The sequence below is a fragment of the Triticum urartu genome, chromosome 4 (genome assembly GCF_003073215.2).
Source record: "Triticum urartu cultivar G1812 chromosome 4, Tu2.1, whole genome shotgun sequence".
Taxonomy (NCBI): domain Eukaryota; kingdom Viridiplantae; phylum Streptophyta; class Magnoliopsida; order Poales; family Poaceae; genus Triticum; species Triticum urartu.
In genome coordinates, this window is record NC_053025.1 from 262181598 (window position 1) to 262198362 (window position 16765).

The 16765-nt window shown below is 42.5% G+C and overlaps 1 long non-coding RNA gene across 1 annotated transcript; it reads left to right on the forward strand.

Annotated features, from left to right (window-relative positions):
* Positions 1–11240: 11240 nt before the first annotated feature.
* Positions 11241–12205, forward strand: LOC125553802. Its single transcript, XR_007304211.1, has 2 exons — positions 11241–11681; positions 11767–12205. It is a non-coding gene; the product is annotated as an uncharacterized LOC125553802 (long non-coding RNA).
* The last annotated feature ends 4560 nt before the right edge of the window (positions 12206–16765 follow it).

The following is a 16765-nucleotide window of genomic DNA, read 5'->3' on the forward strand; positions in this document are numbered from 1 at the left end:
GTCTAGCGAGTCGCTATCATCTGTTGCCCTAACTTTTTCTATTAGCTCATCTTGTCCGTAGTGATATTTTGGAGCCATACATAACATGTTCATACAGGTAGGGGTCACATGACCCGACACTCAAATCATACAAGCATACAAGCACATGCGGAAGCAAATAGTCTGAGTACAGACACTAGAAAGAAAGAAGGCTTCTCGAAGCCTGTCTATCTACATAGGGCCCTCCATGGCCAGGATCACCACCTGGGTGGCTAGTCACTCGTCGACATCAAGGTCTACATAGAACCCATCGGAGGGGGTGGTGTTGTCGTCTGAAAATAGTAATTAAGCAAACATGAGTACAAAGGTACTCAGCAAGTCTTACATCAGAACCTACTATACATGCTCATTCTCAAGAAGGTGGTGGAGTTATTGCAGCAAGCCAGCTTTGACTCTTGGCTAAGCTATCCTACGAGACTCCACTAGTAAAATAGTTTTCGCACACGAGTCCACTACTCACCAACACAATACTCCACAGGGGATCCTCCCTCGTCATCCTACGAGAGGGCCATCCTCGGTACTCACACTTATCTTGAGTCTTTTAGTAGTATCCATTAACTTGTCTATGAACTGTATAGGCAACCAAGTAGTCCTTTACCGTGGATGCGGCTATTCGAATAGATGATGTTAACCCTGCAGGGGTGTACTTCTTCATACACGCTTTCACCACTTACCGCCGTTTACACGACATGTACTCGGCAACCTTCAAGCGGAAGCCCAACGAGGGTGTCGGCCACGGCCTACCTAAACACTCAAGTCTCTAGTCCAGGTTTATCACCTATCCAGGTTCCATCCGCAGGGAGTCCGGCCGAGGTTTCCACATACGGCCCAGAACGATGTGAACATGGTCCCGAGATGCCAAACGGGCGCCCGGCATACCCGGCCACCGTGTATCTACCGCAACACAGCCCACCCCTAGGGTCAGCGCTACACACAGCTGCCAACACATAACCTACAAATACCAGAAACTATTTGCAACTCCTGGACAGAGTACTAGGGTGATTAAGAAGCCGAGAGGGTCCATTGGTTTCGGGCCCAATGTATGGTAGTAACTGAATCTTAAATCACACATACAGATCTCAGTTCTTAGGGACGGCCTCAATGAAACAACCCACCATGTACTCCTACATGGCATCTCATCGATACCTTTACCAAAACATGTTCAACACATCCCTCACATTACCGACATAATCATTTCACTCTAGGCCATCACCCAGATGAACCAGACCTGACACAACTCTAAGCATAGCAGGTATAGCAAGGTAGGAAACACATACAAGGCTCAATCAACTCCTACACATGCTAGTGGGTTTCATCTAGTTACTGTGGCAATGACAGGTCATGCAGAGGATAAGGGTTCAACTACCGTAGCACACAGCAGTTTGAATCGCGTTGTCTTAATGCAGTAAACAAGAGCAGAAGCGAGAACATGGGTTTGTATCGGAATGATCAATGGGTTGCTTGCCTGATGTGGTGGTAGTAGGGTACTGCCCTTCAGACGGATATTCGGGGTTATCCTCGGAGGCAGAACCTACCACGAAAAACACACATAACATAATCAATACATGACGATATGCAACAATATGATGCATACTATGACATGGAAATATGAATGTGTCTTGGCCTAATGCAAGCTAAAACAGAAAGGAATGAACCCATTTGAATCAAAGATTCAAATGTTAGTTCATTTAACATAGCCTTATTAGTGCATTATATTATTTTGCTTAAACAGCAATGTCATCTTGTTTTATCATGCATGAAACCATTACCAATTGATAGATTGATTTTTTTTGATCAAAATTCATATATAATTTGTTTGATTTGGAGCTATGGTTGATTTTCTATGATTTTTAGAAGTTTTGGCTATTTTCTGGAATTTACTATTAAAGAATAAATCCAGAAAAGGATTTACTGCGTCAGCCTGGCGTCAGTGTGACGTCAGCAGTCAACTGAGACGGTCCAGGTCAACCCTGACTTGTGGGTCCTGTCTGTCAGTGTCAACTAACTAACTAAGTTTAGTTAGTGTTAAACTAATACTAACCTAGTTTAATTAGTGGCCTGGGGCCCACACGTCAGTGAGTCAGGGGAAAGTCAAACTGGGGTCAACCCGGGTCAAACTCGCCGGAGTTGACCCGGGGCTCGTCGCCGGCAAGGCCAGGGACGGCGGAGGGGTGCGGGTTTCTTCCTCCGATGACCAAATGGCTGGCAGAGGGCATCTACGTGACGCGGGCACTCGTCCGCGTCGAGTGGTGTAGGTGGTTGGGCCTGGGGTGGCCGAAGTCGTCGCCGGCATCAACCTTTGTGGTCGCCGGGGCTCGGGTGAGGTCGGGGTCGTCGTTGTGACGGTCGTGGTGGCTCATGCGGGGCACGTACGTGCTCTACGCGGCGCGGGGAGGAATCTGGGCATGACGGCCGGACCATTAGCTGGCCGGAGACTCGTCGGCGGCGAGCACAGGCGGTGGTGCATGCGGGCGAACTCGAGGCTGCGCGTACGATGCACGAGATCTAGAACGAAGAGGGGGAGAAGGGTCAGTGGCTCACTGCGGTTGCAGGGGAGCGAACGGCAAGCTCGGGGAAGAGCTGGAGCGAGCGGGGCGGCGAGGGGGATCTCCGGCGATGGCGGATCGGGACGAGCTCGGTGCAGCGTCTCTAGGGCGAGCGAGCGCTCGGGGATGGGTCGAGGAGAAGCAGTGGACGACGGCGGAACTTTTTGGCACGGCGAGGCAATGAGTGGACGGAGGTGGCTGCGGGTTTCACGACGGCGCGGGCGCGGCTGCGTCGGCCATGGCGTCGAGGGAGCGAGGGAGAGAGCAGGGGGGAAGTGTGAGGTGTCGGGCATGTCGGGGCGACACCGAGGAGGCGTTCGCAGCATCGAGGCGGTGGCCAGGTGAGGCAGAGGAGCAGGGAGGTGGCGTGGCGAGCTCGGGCGAGCGCGCCGTGTCCCTCCTTTGCCTACTGGCAGAGGTTGGCGATGACTGGCACGGGCCAGCACAGTGCTGGGCCGGCTAGTGGGCCAGGTGGGCTGCGCCAGGTAAGTTCCTTTCTCTCTCTTTTTCTGTTTTTTATTTATTCTATTATTTCTGTAACTTCAGGGCTTTATTAAAAATGCCAGGGCATTTCCAAAAATCATGAAATTAATCATGGCTACTGTAGAATATATCCAACAGCAAACATTTTAGTTTATGATTATTTGAGCATTTAAAATATTTTATAGCATTTAAATGCCCAAATGCAAATACTATAAGAATTAATCCAATGACCTTAAGATGTCCTACGAAAATGTGCACCATTTTTTTCAAAGGTTTTAACCCAAAACAAAAAGGGTGGGCTTTCTAGAAGGGCATTTCAGGTTCATTGAAAAAGTTTTTAGTAAACCCTAGTTGTTCCAAGGGGGGTGCTGGGGGTTCTGTCATCCCCATTTCAGTTTTCTGGGAATTTAAACATGATGCAACACTCTAATGCTTGAACTAGCTAGGGTGTGACAACACACTCCTTCTTCCTCCCAAAAAAATCACCAACCAGCTCAAGCAGGAGTTCTAGCTCATCTTGCTGCCATTTTCGGTCTCCTACCTACCTATATTGCTGCCATTTTCGATCTCCTACCTACCTACTAAGCAGGAAATACTAAGGAAAAATTTCCATGTGATGCTCAAATCAAATCCTACCTACCAATCCGTTCGAGTGTATCCATTAGAAATTTCATACAGTTCAGTCAAATTTCTTCAGTGACAGAGACAAAGTTCTTTTGGTCTCTGAGGAATTTGTTCTGACTGAGGAGTTAGGAATTCGCCAGTGTGGATTGCCTCCAAGTGAGGAACATGATAGCCCTGAGGAATTTGATACTCAAAATTCCGACCATTGCTATGCTATGCGCCAGCTGTCCCAAAATATCTACCCACTTAACGGTCATATCAATGAAGGGCATTTATGTCTTATCATGTCGGGCTGCTCCCTAGGCTATAAATAGCCGCCCCCTACAACCACTAGCTGGTTGGCTGCTTCGAGAGAAACTGACACTTGTCATTTGAGAGCATCCCATCCTCCGAGGACTTTGAGTGAAAATCATCAAGTGAGGAAAACCCAAACCCAAACACCTACAAACCCAAAGTGATTGAGCATCACTGAAGAGATTGATCCTACGTGGATATGACGCTTGTTACCTTTGAGGACTGTGCATCTTCCAGACGGTTAGGCGTCATGGTCGAGAGCATCCAAGAGGAAATTGTGGATTGCCGAGTGACCAAGTCTGTGAAGGTTTGGATGTCACCTAAAGACTTACCACGAGAGATTGGGCGAGGTCTGTGTAACCTTAGCTCAAGGGGAATACTGTGAGGACTAAGTGTTCTGAACTACGTGTTCAAAACTGGGTGTCTGGGACTTTGTGTCCTTAGGTTTAAATACATAGCCGCCCTAACCAGACGTACAACTGTCACAGCAGTTGGAACTGGTCTACCAAATCATTGTCTTCACCAAGTTACCTGGTTCCATTTCCTCAACCCTTCCATTTCCTCTTTTATGTGTTGAATGCTTGTTCATATCTGTTTGAAGACTTTGACTGAAGACTTCCTCTATTTCCTCAGTTCAATTTCTTCAGTCTGTTTGTCCTATCCTGTGTTATCCCGTGTTTATGCTTTCTGTACTCAGTACTTGTTTTCATTTCATCATGGAGACCATGCTCATGCACTCCTATGTTTACTTCTCAGTACTTATTCCGCTGCAAATAGTTCTTCACTCAGGAATTTCCTCACCCGCAAATTCCTCAGTGAAGAATTCATAAAAATCGCCTATTCACCCCCCTCTAGTCGATATAACGCATTTTCAATTAGTATCAGAGCAAGTACTCCCTTGTTCCGTGTGATTTTGGTTTAATCGCTTGGAGTTTTAGTTATGTCGGCCACAGGAATGAAGACTGTGACTTGCCCATCTTCGACGGTCATGATTATCCCAGGTGGAAGGCCATGATGAAGAAGCGCCTCATGGCGATAAATAGCAAACTCTGGACCATCACCGAGATTGGTCTTACTGACCTATGCAAGATGGCGGAGGCTGATGATATTCGCAAATACACACTTCTCAACCTCACGGCGAAGGATATCATCTGCTCCAGCTTGTCACAAAATCAGTTCAGGAACGTCATGCATCTCAGCCATGCAAAACTCATCTGGGACCGACTCTCTGAGGTCTATGAAGGTCATCGATCTCACCATGATCCCTGGTTCGAAGAATTCATGGAATCACGCAAGGCTATGCCTTTCAATCCAGAGTCATCATCCTCTGCACCATGCCTTGTGGCAAAAGGTGCCAAGGTAACTGACTGCTACTTATCTGAGTCAAGTGATGATGAATCTGGTGACGAATTTGGGCCCAGTTATGTCAAACTTGCTTCCCTTGCCACTAAACAACAAAGTGCTTTGGAAAAAGTTCAATACATGCTGGATAAAAGTGATGAGATGTTGGGTGAAGAAATGGATCAGTCGAAAGCTTTGGCTGATAGTCTTCAGAGACTTCAGTCTAAGTTTTACACCCTTCAAGCTCATCATAATACTCTCCTATCTGATCATGAGAAGCTTTCTTATGAATTTCTTCAAAGAAAGCAAGATATTGAGCAGTTAAGAGTGAGTTATGAAGGTCTTCAGAAGGAGCGTGATTCATTACTTGCTCAATAGATCAGCGCTACACAGGATGAATTTGTTCCTCCATGTTTGAAGTGCATTGAACGTGAAACTGCTAATTCTTCACCTGAATGCTCAAATACTTCCATTGCTGCAAATTCTTCAACTGCGTCTGCTATCACTAATTCCTCATCTGAGGACATTGCTAGTATTACTGATGATGCAGGGCTGAAGGAATTGTATATGACAGGCATGTAAAAAAGCCTCAAAGGGCATCAGGCTCTGTGTGACATGCTTAAAAAGCAGATCCTCAGCAGGAACCCTAGGAAAGAGGGTATTGCATTTGAGAGGAAAATCAATGCTGATGGGACCTACTGGAAACCTGAGCAGTATCCCAAAACCTCATGGGTTGCTGCAAAGGGACCTTCAGTGGATCCATCTACTTTATCTGGCTTTACATGTGAATCTTCATATTCTTGTGATGAGTCCATTGACTCTAACTATAAACTGTTCAAAAATCAGAATGGTGAAGTATTTGCTAGATATGTTGGCACTAACTGCAGGAATGGTCCTCCTATGAAGAAAATTTGGGTTCCCAAAAGGTGCCTTGAAAATCTTCAGGTGAATTTCATCATGACACCACCTGTGAAGAGTAGGAACCCCAGATCAAATTCTTCATATGGACCAAAATTTTCATATGGATCCAAGTCCTCATACGAACCAAACTCCTCTCATGGATCAAACTCCTCAAAAGGATCAAAGTCCTCATATGAACATCATCGTGCTAACCCGTCTGTTTTTCAGGGAATATCTAAGGATAATGGATATGTGCATTATCCATCAAATCATTATGTCCATAAGTCCTCGAAGAATTTCTCTACCTACTCTTATGCTTATCTAACCCCTCTTATGTGAAACAAAGTGGATTGGCGTCTATGCCACCTTTCTCTTATGGAGCTCGCAGAATGATGAACTCTCTGCCACCCCTTCAGATGTGGGTGGTGAAGAAAAAGAACTAATCTATTATGCAGGGTCAGGTCTCCAGATGAACTTAATCGTCTGAAGAATTTGCTGGAGACCTAAATATGCTTGAAAGGACGCAAGCTAATCATGACGAAATGATTTTTCATTTCTCACGTCCTCATATTGTTTTATCTGTTCTATTGTCTGATGAAATTGATACCATATTCTTCATTGGTGAAGTATATGAGTTCATTAGTTGTACTAACTCATCTACAGGGTGATCAACCCAAAGCCACTGAGTGGGTCCTCGATAGTGGATGTACAAATCACATGACTGGTGACAGGAGCTTATTGATGAACACTGCTTTATCTCCATCACATATGAAGCATATAACCTATGCTGACAAAGGCAAAAGCAAGGTATTGGGTCTAGGTAAGGTTGCAATCTCAAAGGATCGAAACATGGACAAAGTGATGCTTGTCGAGTCCTTAGGATTCAACCTCATGTCTGTCTCAATGCTTTGTGATCTTGATATGGTGGTTGTCTTTGGCAAGTATCGTTGTGTTGTGATCATGGAAACTGACAATTCCAAATCTTCGAAGGCTTTAGGAGAGGAGATTTGTATATTTTTGATTTCTCTACAGGACCACAACCTACTACATGTCTTCTTGCAAAAGCTTCAGAAGGCTGACTATAGCATCGACGACTTGGTCATGCTGGCATGAGGAATTTGCACACGCTCGCGAAGAAGAAGCATGTCATTGGCATTGAAAATGTCAAATTCCTCAAGGATCACTTATGCGGAGCCTGTGAAGCTGGAAAGATGACCAAGGCCAAGCATCCAGCAAAGACTATCATGACTACTACTCGACCATTTGAATTGCTTCACATGGATCTCTTTGGCCCTACTCACACTACAAGAAACATGTTAATCCATGACGGATTCCTCGTGACGTTCTCCAAAACCGTCACAGATCAGCAACGCGAGATTAGGCCCCAAAATGGTAGCCCACTCATGACAGACCCAGAGAAACCGTCATGGAAACCGTCACGAATAGGGGAGCTGGGTCTAGCCTTTCTTTTTTATATATACAATGTTCGAACCATCATGGATGACTCGTGCTAATGTGTCTTGTGTTCCCCTTGTATGGCCAATATGTCAGTCTGATGTGGTAATAAAAAAGAGATACAAAGAAAAAGAATGCATTAATAAAAAGTAATTTCAAAAGAAAAAAAAGACCCTTAATCTCGGTCGTAAGTTATGTGTATATACTCAAGGTAAAATGGTTCGATTCGGACTGACATATGGGCCATAGAAGGGGAACACAAGACATGTCATGAGAATTTTAGAAGGAAATTTTAGAAGGAATAAACCCTCCCGAATCTAACCATTTTTCCTTAAGTATATACATATAACTTTGCCTCAAAAAATACACATAACAGCCTGCTAATGGCTAGACTGACATTGTGACTCAGACGGGAGTTATTTACAGATAATCACGCATATTAACACAACTCCCTACAACCCAGCCCTTGGCACTTCAGCGCACAGTATAAGTGCAGGTCCCACATGTTAGTATATGGCAGAGAGAAAATAATTTCGAATTTTTTAGTGCAGGAGATTCGAGTCTAAGATGTACTCCCTCCTACCAAAATGACTTATATTTAGGTACAGAGAAAAATTCATGTTATTTTTTTAGGGACAATACATGTCATGTTAGAGCCGTGCAAGCTAACAAACCAGCTAGCGGTAGGGCAGCGCTATTTCTCGCGTTAAAGCGAGTCGGAACTCACTAAAGTCAGCGAGCATATGAGCCCACTCACGTGCACATGTAAGCAACTGATGTTTCCTGTTTCTTTTTTTCACGTTTCTCTTTTTTGCTTTCTTCTTACTTTTTTTATACTTTAAAATATTCTAAATACATAAATTGCAAAAACACTCTCCCAAAAACACATTCAAAAAATGTAGAGTAGAGATTAAAAAATGTTGAACAAGAATTTGAAAAATGTTGAATAAGTATTAAACATGTTGTACACGTATTTTAAAATGTTGAATAAGTACTAAAAATGTTGAACGTTTATTTAAAAATGTTGAATGAGTATTTAAAAATGTTAAACGAGTATTTGAAAAATGTTGAGCAAATATTTGAAAAAATGTAGAACAAATATTTTAAATTGAACAAAGTATTTTAAAAAATGTTCATGATATATAAAAAAGTGTTGAACAATTATTTGAAAATGTAGAACAAATATTTGAAAAAATGTTACAAATTATTTGTAAAATGTTGAACAAGTATTTGAAAAAATGTTGAACAAACCTTCAGCGAAACTTCCCGTCTCGCGTTGCTTAAACCGACAGATAGTCAATGCGCTAGCGGTAGTGCACATACCTTTTTAAAGACTAAATATCGCTCGTTTTCAGAAGCACTTGGGCTGGCCCTATCTTCTAACGATTTTCTTAATGCGTATTCTACATGATTTTTTCTTTTATTTTACCTAGTTCATGTTTATTTTTACATTGACCTTTAAAAAAAATAAAATTGGTGTGTATTGTAATTTTTTTTCAATTTCATTGTATTTTAGCTTGAAGAGGTAAGCATGAACTCGTTTGAAATTTGTGAGGATTTAAAAAAAAGGAATTGTAACAGCAATTATGTATCTTCCTTCGGGACCACAAGCACGCACAATTATTGGGTATCATGATTGTATTTCTACACAACAAACTATTATAAAAATGACAATTTGTTCAACATTTTTTTATAAGATGGTTACATTTTTGCTAAATTATATTATCAACTGCTGCTTTCATATAATTAGTTTTCAAATTCATTTTATTTTTTCTTTTGGCTTTTCCCATTGAAAAATAAATCTAAGAGAAGTTCAAAATTCATTTTATTTTTTCTTTTGGCTTTTCTCATTGAACATTTATTATATTTCATTACATAGAAAATGTGATTTTTTAAAGTACGAATATTCACTCATGACCACAAGCACCCACAATTATTGTGTATCTTCGTTATATTTTTTCAAAAGTACACAATTATTAAAAATAGTATGCATTTAAAATATGTTTGTAATAATAATAAATTTTAGAAATGTATTAAAAATATCTGAATATTTTCTAGAAGAATATTCATTTTTTAGGAAATACACGTTGTCAATTATTTGAAGTTTTTTTTTCAAAAAATACGCCCATAGTTTTCTAAAACACGTGAATGCTTTTTGAATGCTTTTTTCAAATGCACAAACACTTTTTTTGGCTGTCTTAGTTAAATGTTGTGCCCTAGTACTTGCTGAACTAAAAAAAAGGCTTCCAGCCCGGACTCGAGCCCTCGACCTCACATGTCCGAAACTAGGTGCTTAGCATTTTGATACGGTTCAGATGTTATTTATATATGTTTTTGTCCTTACCAAAGAAAATGGAGTGTATTGGTTAATTAATACTAAAAAATGGTAACAAAGTCTGGAAAACATAAACTTGGCATGCTGCTCTCATACGACACTTGGAGGACGCGGCGAAAATTTTAGAGGTTTCACAAAAGTTGTGACGTATGGTGCTTAGAAACCGGACAATCTTCGGAAAAGAATTTAGGTTCCAAGAGATAACGGGTGAGGTTTGGAGGCGAAGCAACCGCCGCTTCATCAGTTGGCCTTGAATTATTTCTACACTCAACATACACCATTACACGATCCATGCAAAAAATTTAGCATTTTCAGTGCCAGTTTTCTATATGTAAGTCATTTAGTGCATTTCTAGGCATTTAATGAATATAATTCAATTTTGAACTACAATTGAGTGAAAAAGTTGGTGCCAATTATTTGAAAAATCATGTTTGTGTTCTTGAGTCTATGTTTTGGCCCTATCCAAATGAAGGAATTCGAAATACAAGGGTGCCAGGTCTTAACCCTGAACATGGAGTTTATTGTTTTCGTAATTTCGGATAATACAAATGAAGTCTGAAAAATATTTGGCGTGGTGCCCTCATATCATATAACCTCAGAGGTTCTAGTAAAATGTTTGCCCGCATGGTTTTGACAAGGAACAATTTGGATTTGATGGAAAAGTGTCAGTTGCTTCCTCGTTTGACAATAGTTTTTTTCTACACTCGAACATACACCACTAAGAATATATGATTTCTAGAGGAAACGGGCCGGCAATGTTTTCAACCTTACTTGATATATATGTAGGTCAAACTGGAACTAATTTCAATAGACACGCCGAAATTCATTTTATGCAATATCCTACAAAACAACTTGCATGTAGAATCTTACATTAAAATTTTATTGTGATATATATGATAATTCCTTTTCCAAGTTACTCAACAAGGATGCCTTATTTGGTTATTTGAATAAAAAAACTGAATTTCACGCTGGCCTCACTGTCAATAGAGGCCCACCTAAGTTTGCAGCCGACATGGCAATCCAGCGTGAGGCCGAAGCTGCGTTGTGATTGGTTGATTGAAGATCCCACGGATCGCAGATCCATACCGTCTATACCCCTGAGATCCAACGGCAAGGAAACCTCACCCTCTTTCTTGTGTTTCCTTCCGTCCAACCGACCGCTTCTATTCCACTTGGAGGAAGTGGATCTCAGTTGGCCTCTTCCAGATCCCCCATCCTCCATTCTCCCCATCCGTGGCCGCTGCCACTGCATGAAAAAGGCTGGCGGCTGCCTCAACCTCGCCATCCACGGCCATCTGCCACCGCAGCGATAGCCTCATCCCGCAGGCGGGGACGGCCCTGAAGGCGACGTCACCGGTGCCGTTGTTGTGGATGGTGCCCATCTTGTTGCAAGGGACTAGCAGGTCCCTCGTGTGCGTGCCAAAGCTGGATGGGCCTGGTGCAATGAGTACATACATGCTCGAGGTGGAGTCCTCCGCATCGGACGGGCGGGATCTCATATTCTCTGTTTTTTGAGGGATCTGTGGAGGCCAGGGGCTGCGCGCCTGCAACGATCTTCGGACGGTACTAAGCCTGGTGTCGTTCCTTTGTCTCCACCGGTGCCACTTCCCTCGCCTTGTCATATTCACCGACCTTGGCAGGCTATGAGCAGCATGTACCACCAGGTCCTTCTCCCACTGTTGCTTTTGATTTTTGCATCCCTTTCTTTTCTGACATTCCAAGACGTTCTTATGGTTTCTGGACATGCAGGTAGTACATGTTCTATGGAGTCTTCATCGGTACAGACAGGGTGTCGTTAAGGAGCATGGTTCGTGGTGAGATGGTTGCAAAAATGGTCTCTCCCTCTAATGACTTCAGTGGGTATGGCCGGATCTGCGGCAACAAAGGCACGGGGATGAACCCTGCTTGATGCATGACGAGCGCCACCAGTGCTTGAGGAGTTGGAGATGGACGAGTAGCCTAGTGTTCCGTCCGATGTTTGTAATTTCAAGTTTTTAGGGATCCTTTTTGACATGCTATACCCAACCATCCGTTGGCGAGTCTACGCAGTAGCATATAGTTGGATTAGCTATCGGACGAGTGTGTTCAGACGAGTTTGATCTTTTTTTCTTCTGTACATGTGTATTTCCCTGGGATTTTATGTAATGATTATTTATTTAATAAATAAAGATATATTTTTCTGACAAAACATATTGCTTGGAGTGAATTAGTGGGCCTTGGATGGACCATAATTTAATGGGCCGAACTTTTAATTGGTCTGATACTATATGTGCCACCAGACGTAGTTGAAATTTATTGGGCCAAGATTTCAATTGGGATGATTACTACATGGGCTGCAATATTAGATCCATGTCAACTGATGACATGGCAAACATGTTAACGCCGTTAACAAGCTCGTTCGTTAAGCACGCGCGAAGCAAATCCATGACGGCCAAGGACCATCATGGATGGTAGGAGGTCAAATTATGATGCGATATACATGACAGAATTCGTGTCCGTCATGAACGATCACACATGAAAGTTTTTCATCGGTCCATGACAGATTAGAACCGTCATGTATTAATAGATTTCTTGTAGTGTCACTATGCCACATTTACCAATGCTGCATCTTTATATGGCTTTGTCATTGTTGATGATTACTCTGGATATACATGGGTCCATATTATCACTTACAAAACTAAAGTGCCGGAAGTCTTCAAACGATTTTCCTCGAGGGATTCAACTAACTTTGGTGTGAAGATCAAGCACATCAGGAGTGATAATGGAACTGAGTTCAAGAACAGTGGCCTTGATGACTATCTTGATGAACTTGGTATTACTCATGAGTTATCTGCTCCTTATACTCCTCAGCAAAATGGCGTTGTGGAGCGCAAGAATAGGACTCTTGTTGAGATGGCCCGCACTATTCTTGATGAGTACAAGACGCCTCCTCGCTTCTGGCCTGAGGCAATTGATACAGCGTGCCACGTCATCAACAGGGTATATCTTCACAAATTATTCAGGAAGACAGCATATGAACTTCTCACTGACAAGAAACCCAATGTGAGTTATTTCAAAGTCTACAGTGCTAAATGTTGGATTGGAGATCCTCATCACAGTTCTAAATTTGTACCGAAAGCACATGAAGGTTTTATGCTCGGTTATGGTAAGGACTCGCACACCTACAGAGTCTTCAACACCTGTCATCACAAGGTTGTTGAAACTGTAGATGTGCGGTTCGATGAGTCTAATTGCTTGCAAAGAGAGCACCTACCTCCCGTGACAGATGAAATACCTCCTGAGGAATCTATTAAGCTCGAGGCTACAGAGGATGTCATTCCTACTGAAGAATCAGCTGAAGAAGTTATTCCAGAGCATCAAGAACGTCATGCTAATGCACCTGAGGAAAATGGTGCTGAAGAAAATGCTGATCAAATTCCTCAACGACAACCCGCTCATCCTCGCGTCGCAAATGAAGTGCAAATTGAGAAAATCATCAGCGACATCAACATTCCAGGTCCTCTCACACGCTCAAGAGCTTCACATTTATCTAACTTTTGTGGGCACTTTGCTTTCGTCTCTATCATAGAGCCCACTAAGGTAGATGAAGCATTTCTAGAGCCTGGGTGGATTCAAGCTATGCAAGAGTAATTACATCAATTCAAGCTCAACAACGTCTGGGAATTGGTCAAACATCCAGATCCACGCAAGCACAATATCATCGGCCCAAAGTGGATCTATCGCAACAAGAAAGATGAAAATGGCCTTGTGGTGAGGAATAAGGCACGGCTTGTAGCTCAAGGCTACACAAAGGTTGAAGGAATTGATTTTGATGAAACTTTTGCACCTGTTGCTAGACTTGAAGCTATTCACACATTACTTGCTTATGCTAACCATCATGATATCACTTTATATCAAATCAATATGAAAAGTGCATTCCTCAATGGTAAGCTTGAGGAAGAAGTGTATGTTGCTCAACCCCCAGGTTTTGAAGATCCAAAGCATCCTGACAAAGTCTTCAGACTCAATAAGGCCCTCTATGGCATCAAGCAGGCCCCATGGGCATGGTATGATGCTTTGAAGGAATTCCTCATGAAGAAAGGCTTCAAACCCGGTTCACTTGACCCAACTCTTTTCACTAAATCTTATGATGGTGAATTGTTTGTGTGCCAAATTTATGTTGATGATATCATTTTCGGCTGTACTGACCAACGTTACAGTGATGAATTTGCCTATATGATGAGTGAAGAATATCAAATGTTTATGATGGGGGAATTGAAATTCTTCTTAGGTCTTCAGATTCTTCAACAGCGCAATGGCATATTCATATCTCAGGAGAAATACCTCAAGGATGTACTGAGGAAATTCGGCATGCAAGATTGCAAAGGAGTCAAAATCCCAATGCCCACAAATGGCCATCTATGCACTGATGAAAATGGTATTGACTTCGATCAAAAGGTATACTGCTCCATGATTGGTTCTTTATTGTACCTATGTGCATCTAGGCCAGATATTATGCTTAGTGTTTGCATGTGTGCCCGATTTCAAGCTACACCAAAGGAATCACACCATAAGGCTGTGAGGCATATTCTTCGATATCTAGCTCACACACCAACACTTGGATTATGGTACCCCAAGGGCTCGGCTTTTGATCTCATTGGATTTTCAAGCTCTGACTATGCTGGTGATTGTGTGGATCGCAAGTAAACATATGGCACATGCCATTTCATCAGACGATCTTTGGTCTGTTGGTCCTCGAAGAAACGGAATTGCGTATCACTGTCTAGTGTTGAAGCTGAGTACATTGCTGCTGGTTCTTGCTGTGCTCAAATGCTATGGATGAAGCAAACTCTCAAGGACTATGGAGTCAACGTGAAGAATGTGCCACCCTACTGTGACAATGAGAGTGCCATCAAGATTGCTCATAACCCAGTTCAGCACTCGAAGACAAAGCATATTCAGATTTGTCATCATTTTCTTCGTGATCATGTGTTGAAGGGCGACATCTCTATTGAGCATGTGAAGACCGAAGAATAGCTAGCCGATATCTTCACTAAGCCCTTGAATGAGAAGAGATTTAGCAAGTTGCGGTGTGAGCTAAATATCCTAGAATCTTCGAATGTTCTTTGAAAAGGACACCCATCCTAACACTTATGCAAAACTGATGACTTAGATGTGCAACACATGAAGAAACGTTTTTCTTCAATCAATGAAGACTAACATTCTAAGTGTGAAGAAATTAACAAAGAATTTGATTCTCAGAACCCTACGACAATTGTATGCGGTGTCTGAAATCATCATTCTTATACGGTGGGTCACGCCACCACAAAATGTTGAAAATCTTAAATTGAGCTTTTCCCCAGTTCTTTGAAATTCCTCAGTTGTTTTTCAATTTGCATTGTCTTCACCATTTCCGTCGTTTTTCTTCACTATATATATATATGAGTTTATGTCCTCTATAGCATTCACTTATTGCTCTTTCTTCAAGTTGCTTGTCCCGCTAAGTGAATGTGATCGGACCCTTCCCCCTCTATGCTAAACTCAACCCAATCTATTCACAAATTCTTCATGTGCGTTCTATTTGAAACTCATTCAAAATCTTCACTATGTCCTTGTCAGCTGAAGAAATTGCGAACGGAACTTTAAAACCTATCTTATCTAAATTTTTGGCTTTGTCGCTCAAATCGTTCCACATCCCACGACAACACTTATCCATTCAACTACGATCTCACACGATCTCCACTTCTCAGTACGTGGGTGACACATGTCAGTCGAATGAGAAGGGTCAGGGGCACGTTCGTCCAATTTCTTCGGATGAACAGTTTTTTCATCGTGGCTATAAATACCCCTTCCCTTCCTCACTTCACTTTTACTCCGCTCGTTCTCACTCCAGCTCGAGCTTCTCAAAACCTAGCGCCGCCGCTACTTCATCGTCGTGGGTGAGGAAGAGCTTCACTGCCTCAACCTCGTCACCGTCGTACTCGCGCCGGCTGCGGATTTCGTCACTCGGCCGCCGCCGTAGCTGTCTTCTTCTACCAAGTTAGGGCGTGGAAGATCTGAACTGACGAACTTCACATCTACACCTCTCAGTTCGTCTTTTTCTTCATCCAGGGTAATTAAAAGTTTCTTTTACTGCCCTCTTTGATTCAAATGATAACTACAAAATCTTCAAAGGTGTTTATACTTCAAACTCATCACACACTGAACACCTCACATGTCATCTGTTCTTGATTCATTTCTCTAAGCTATATTTTTCTTCAAGATTCCTCAAATGTGTGGATTTTCGATCTATACATCTCTGGAACATAAGACAAAGAACGCTTAGTGAAATTCTTCAAGAATCATCTGTTCAAATTCCTCAAACTTGCTCCTTTTTGAAAAACCTCTCAGAACTCATATGACCTCTCCATATTTCTCGCAACTATACTCTGTTCACAGGTACTCATGTCAGCTGCTAAATCACTAGGTTCTCATCAACTTAACTCATTTGCAGCGTTCCTCGAAGAAAAGTTGCATACATCTTCACAGAATTACATTGTTCAAATTCCTCATCTGAAGAAAATGGCTGATGGAAAGAAGCCACAGAAGGGAGGAAAGAGGCGTGAGGTCAATATTGCTTTTGAGATCCCTGATGACATATACAAGGACTATTGCACTCCTGATGAGGCCACTCATGGAAATGGAACCAAGAATGAGCGCAAAGTGCGCATTCAAAGAATAGAGAGGAGATGGGCAAGAGAGTGGAGGGAGTACATGTATGTTACTCCCA